Source organism: Lepidothrix coronata, unplaced genomic scaffold (genome assembly GCF_001604755.1).
Source record: "Lepidothrix coronata isolate B3197 unplaced genomic scaffold, Lepidothrix_coronata-1.0 Scaffold95, whole genome shotgun sequence".
NCBI lineage: Eukaryota > Metazoa > Chordata > Aves > Passeriformes > Pipridae > Lepidothrix > Lepidothrix coronata.
In genome coordinates, this window is record NW_016690275.1 from 2,918,287 (window position 1) to 2,924,490 (window position 6,204).

Below are 6,204 nucleotides of genomic sequence, written 5' to 3' on the forward strand. Positions count from 1 at the left end.
CAGAAGCCTTTCTTTGGTCCATATTCAGGTTTTGCAGCATGAAAGGCCACCATGATACTGATGGCACCAGCAATGAACGTAGCTAAAATGATTGTTGTTACACCACTACACTGTATCTCTACACTGCCAAATATCAGCATCTGACTGAAATCACCGTGTAAATCAGATAGGGTTACATGACACAAGATAAATACGACAAGATAAATAGGATAAAAAGGACTGTGACAATGCATGTGTACATCCTGACAGCACTTGCAATTATCATCTTGGGAAAGAAAGCCTCTGAAACTACAGATATTGCATGTTCAGTACAGCTCATTGCATATGTAGATACTGGCCACTAATAAGGTAAGCAGGTAGGTAAGGAAGTGATTTATCTTCTACTTAGCCTGAGAACTGTAGAGAAAACATCATGCAGTAAGTTTTTGCATCATCATGATACAAACTGCCCAGAAACATGGATTCAGATATCAGACATATCCATTCTAAAGTAACGGTCCACCAGGTGACCAGAATGAGATGCAGCAATCCTGATTTGGAAGGGACCCACCAGGATCATCAGACCACTGCCTGATGAATCCCATGGTACTGTACAAAACCACAATTCATCTCGGGTATAACTTTCCTGGACAAGAGTGATATAGCTTTCACTTACACCTACCTAAGAAAAAAGGTCTCACTTAATACTTCAAATACTGAAATATAATTCACTATCATAAGCAAAGATTTTAATAATTAAAACATACTATTTTTAGGTTTATTTTAATCTTGCAGAAGCTTCCTTCTGGAAGCCCCTCAACTGGACCAACCTCCCCTTTAAGAGCATGGTGCAGAAACTCCAGGAGGGAACAAGATCCTTTTTAGACTGAAAACCAAGCTTCAGCCTGAAACACAAGGCCTCAGCAAAAAACACACATACAAACCACACTGATTTTTACCAGATAAACCAGAAACCAGAGTTGAAAAAAAAAGCTAATTTCAAAGGAGCTGAAAATCTGTTGCCATATTTTATTTGCCTCCATATCTACTCTTTTTCTTTGCAGGTGGCACACGAAAGATGCTCCTGCCTTTCTGGTCAAAAGCCTCAGCAACAAAGTAATGTTCCTTCTAGGAACATGTGCCACAGGTCACTGGGTTATAATTTGAACAGTCCCTCCTAATGTGGTACTTCCAAAGCTAACTATCAGCAGAAGTATCCCCTCTTCTCTTCCAATACATCCTCCACACAGAAGGTAGGCTCTTGCCTCATTCAATGCCAACATTTTCATACCAATTCCTTCATCTCATTTTTGTGGGACAAGGCTGGATAAATATTAAGCAAAATCCTTGCTTCTTGCAAAGGATGAAACAGAGGATAGACAAAGCACCCTTCAAAATGGGATGAGGAATACTCCAAGTTCTCTTCAGGTGAAAGGGGGAATTGGGAAACATCACACTACTTTAACAATGAGATGTTTAAACCTATTTTCATGGAAGTGAGAAGTACATAATTTTTTTAAAAAACATCAACCTTCTTTCAAGTGGCCGAAAACAGTTCCTGGCTTGAAAAGCCAGTGTGGAGAGGGTGGAAAACAGTAATAAGGTAATTAGGGACCAGGAAGGGATCTGATAACCAGGCATCATGGATGCTATTTTCTTAGGTGGCCTAGAACAAGAGACTTCCAGCATTTACGAAAGAAGGTGCAAGACTGGATTTTTTTTCCATTTGTGTTCTGATGCACTGGCATCACTAAGTTCCGGATGTAGCTACTGTCACGCACCAAGATACTTCTTTGTTGCAGCCACTGCAAAACTTTACCAGAAGCCTAAAACAGGCAGGCAAACTGAGAAGATACAAGCAGTTTTGCTTGGATTGCAGGGTATACAAACTAATAAGGCAAGAACGAGAACTTCAAGTACAAGGAAAATAAAAGACAACAGAAATAAGCAGACTTATGAAGAGAAACTGGAAAGCCAGGTAAGAGAGCCTTTTCTGCTGGTAAAGTCTTGACCAGGGAGAAGAAACAGAGTTCACTTCCAGTCTTCAGATTTGCTTCCCAGAGCAAACACAGCAGCTTTCACTGTGATGTAGCACTTTCCACGTCTGAGGAAACACTCCTGACCCTTCCATTAAATGCAAGCCTTTCACTTCAGAGATTCCACTAAATCCCCAGTAAAGTAACTTTTTCTGTTGTATTTCTCCTTGCATCTAACACCTTCAGTGGCAGGACACATGTTCATTTTGGACAGAAGTTCACAAAGCCTGTACATTAATGTAGCTGCAAGACTAAAAGACTCTTAGCTAAAAACTCAGTTTTTCAGCTAAAAAGACTGACTACTTTCCTAAAAAAAAATTATAAATTTGTATAAATTATAATCCAAATATATGTTAGAATGCTAATATTCAAGACATCTTAGAGAACTGGAATCTGGATATTTAAGACCAGTTTCCCAAATATTCATACTTCTGTTTTGAATAGCACTTCTATTTCTGCTATAGAATCTCTCTAGAGGCATAGACCATGTACATATATACATACGAGATATAAAACCTCCTCCAGAAGCAATGTTCTAGAACTAATTTTTATAATTTCATTGAGCAACACTTAAGCACAGGATAGTGGAAGATGTAAGTAAAGTATTTAAAGAATGTGGTCCACTTTCATTTGTAATTACTAGAGTAAACATTTCCTTATGTTAACTTAGTACTCATTCTTACAGAGAAAATATCAAATGAAAAGCTGCAGACATGACTTATTTAATGCATTGATGCATTTTAACTGTTTATGTATTTACAGATGTAATTCTCTAGAAACTGGTATTTCCTCTTACTGTCTCAAGCTGCTTCCCAGTGTAAAGCGTGAGGTCTCAGTCATTATTATGTGCATGGTTCGAGACCTACCAAAGTAGAAGACCCAAGCCAGCTCCCAGTGAAGACAAGTTCTCAAATGTCAATTCTGCTAGCACGGGAACACAGCACTCTCCTTGGTGACAGAGAGGGCAACTGCACCCTGCAGGGAAGCAACTATCTTGAATCTAAGATTTTAGGTTGATGCATGCCAGTATCTTTAGAAGCAGCATTGACAGACAGTAGCTGGAGGGGTGAGCAGCTGGTGACTGTTCTTCACAGAATAGGTAAGACAATAGTGCAAAAAGACATCAAACCAGGGAATAAGAGCATCTAAAGCTTAATCGACTATGCTGTGAATCTCAATGCATTTTTATTATTCCGTGAGTCAAAAGAAGTGCTCAGAAAAGCAACAGAGGAACATTTCTTGCAGCACTTTCACCCAGCACAGCAAACAATACACAATAGGGATACTATAAACTAAGTAACTTCACAGAGAAATTCCATCAACTCAGCCATGTGCCTGTTTTAGTGTTTCTACACAAATTTACACAAGAAGTTGTGTGAAAACCTCTGAAGAATAGAGGGGAAAAAACTTCAGCATGAGACAATGCCATAGACAACAATGTGCCAGCAGTACCGCTTTTTTAATTGGCATGATGCAATTTTTTTCCCGACTAATTAATCACATCACAATAAAGAATCATTGAATTTGCAAGATAGGGGCTACCCTTGCCATTTTCCGTGTTCACAGATTCAGAAATACCAGCTTTGACTTTTACAACCTCACTAAGATAAAGCTCTCCATTCCACTGAAGAATTAAATCTTTTTGCCTCAAAGCCTGATGTTGCAACCTTCTTCATATAAGTATGCTAAGGAAATCGGACTTAAACAGTAAAGACTGATGCTTGACTGGACCAACATCTGTATTCTGAATCCAAGACTGAGTAGTGCTCTGAACCAAGAAATGCATGGATAGCCCCAGAGCAGAGCTAAGCATCTTGTATGCAAGTCCCCAAGAAGTAATTCACTTCTACATACCTAAAACCTACTAAGCAATACATAATCAAGACCTATGTGGACATGAGGACAAACCACCTCACGCATTACACATCATCTCACCAGTAGTCCCCCAACTGCATTATTTCAGTAGCACCACCTTACTTACTTTAAGTACAGGTTCTTAACATTCTCCTGAACTCTGAAGTCACCATCCAGAGCACAAAGAACTAACTGTTCAGGTGGCAAGTGAAATTTACAGGAGATAATTTACACAGAAAATAAAGCAACTAAGTGCTTAATGGCAGTGTACTTGAACACATTGTCTCTCATTAATTCTCTCCCTCAAACCCAAAAAGCTACAAAGGGAGCCAAGATCTAGTCCTACCAAGTTGCCTAAGCATAAGGCAAAGCAACAGGGAGGACAATTTCACGCAACCGACCTACAGGCACTTAGCTTAGCTGAAGGACCTTCACCTCCTTTAAAATCAACATACAGAGACAAGCTCCTTGAAAGGCCAATTCAGATCAAATAATATTAAGGTACTTAAAAGTGTGATTTGTATCAGCAATATATCTCTGCCTTCTCCACTGAAGAGAGAGGGACCGGTGGCCAGTTAAAATAGATGCCTAAAGGTAGATTGTGAAAATACCATCCTAACTTCCAGATCAAACCTCAAGAGTCTCTCTCTGCTTGAGATGTGCTGTTAGGATGTGAAAAGCAGGCAGTTATAGCATCCTTTTTGACCCTTCAGTTAAGTTGGGAAAAAAACCAGGATATGCTATGATCACTATTTAACTTCAAAAAAACCTCTACTAGTAAGAATACTTAATGTGTTAGTTTATTAGTGAGCATGAGAACACCTAGCTTTTAAAAAGTTTAGTTTATGACAGAGCTTGAATTACCAGAATAACGCACTGCACAGGGCAGAAATGAAGCATCATCAGATTAAACTTCTCTGTGTTTTGCAAGGCACTTTACATTCAGCAGACGTACAAGAGCAACCTCTGCATGTCTTCTAAACACACAGAGTTCAAAAAATTAAAAGAGACAGTTAAACACCACCATGTTCTTCCCAATAGTATAAATACATTAGAACTGTGAATTAGAAGCACTACTAAGGCACAAACTTAATTTCAAGTGTTTAGCCAGAGCTTTAACTTAACTTTCAGTATAAACTCAACAGATTAACCACAACCTGTTCATAGGTCTTATAAAGACTGAAAAATTAACTTATATTTTTAAAAACATAGCAGACAGTTGTGCACATTTATTGTAAACATTTTAATATATTCCAAGCTTAAGCCATTATAATAACGATCAACACATTAAAATTCATATGAAAAAGATACCTTTAGCCATCACTATAAATATACTAGCACTTTTAGTTAATTCACAATAGCAAATTCATGGGTTTGCTTTTCACAGTAAGTCAAAACATACAGGAAAGGTATCTCAGAAGTTCACCTAAAAAACTGTTAGCACCAAGCAGTACAATGGCAACTATACTGAAAAGGACTCTTACCAGTGTAGGAAAGTGGTAAGTACATATTTTTGCTTTTCTTAGATAAATATTTAAGACTTTTTACTATTCAGGCAAAAGCACTTAATACTACACAAACAAGTTTTGCATATTAGAACATAGAAAATACAAGTCTGTCACTGATTTCATGTGAATAATAAGGTCTGAGAAGAAATGCAGACACTTGCTCTTCAGCCCAAATTCAGGTGCCCTCCAGCCAGCGTGAAAGTAATGGTTTTTCATCCAGCTCTGTAAGAGAAGTGGCATCCTACTGATGCGGTCGAACACCACTACTCGTCTCTGTGGCCAAGGCTAGATTCCTCCTGCAGAACTAGGAGAAGGAATTGTTGCCACCTCAGCAGCATGCAATCTCGGAAAACAAAGGGGATTCCCACTGTCATTGTCTTCATCTGCAGCTGATCATCACCAGCACTAGCAAGGCAGTAGCTTGCGCAGTTATCTCCACAGCGGGCAATGTCACAACCCGACCAACAGCACAAACTACTACCTCAGCCAGGGCCCTGGTGCTCCCGACCCCTTCTGAAGGGGGAAACAAGCAGGTAGACAACACAGCAGCGATACGTGAAATTAGAAGGAAAAACAGCAGAAAGACAAAAGGGCTCTGGGGTCTTTCGATGATCCTCGTCTCCTTTATCTGCTGCAGACATCAACCAGACTCCTCTCGCCTGACTGTGAAAAGCAAAGGGAAACCCCGCCCAGCTCCCTCCCCAGCTTTGCCCTTTTCCTTGCATGACCTGAAACCGACGGGAAGAGCTTCATTTATCAGATACATTACAGACCCCAGCTGGTACAGTAAAGATCACGTTTAATTTCAAACAGCTACAGTTCCGCAA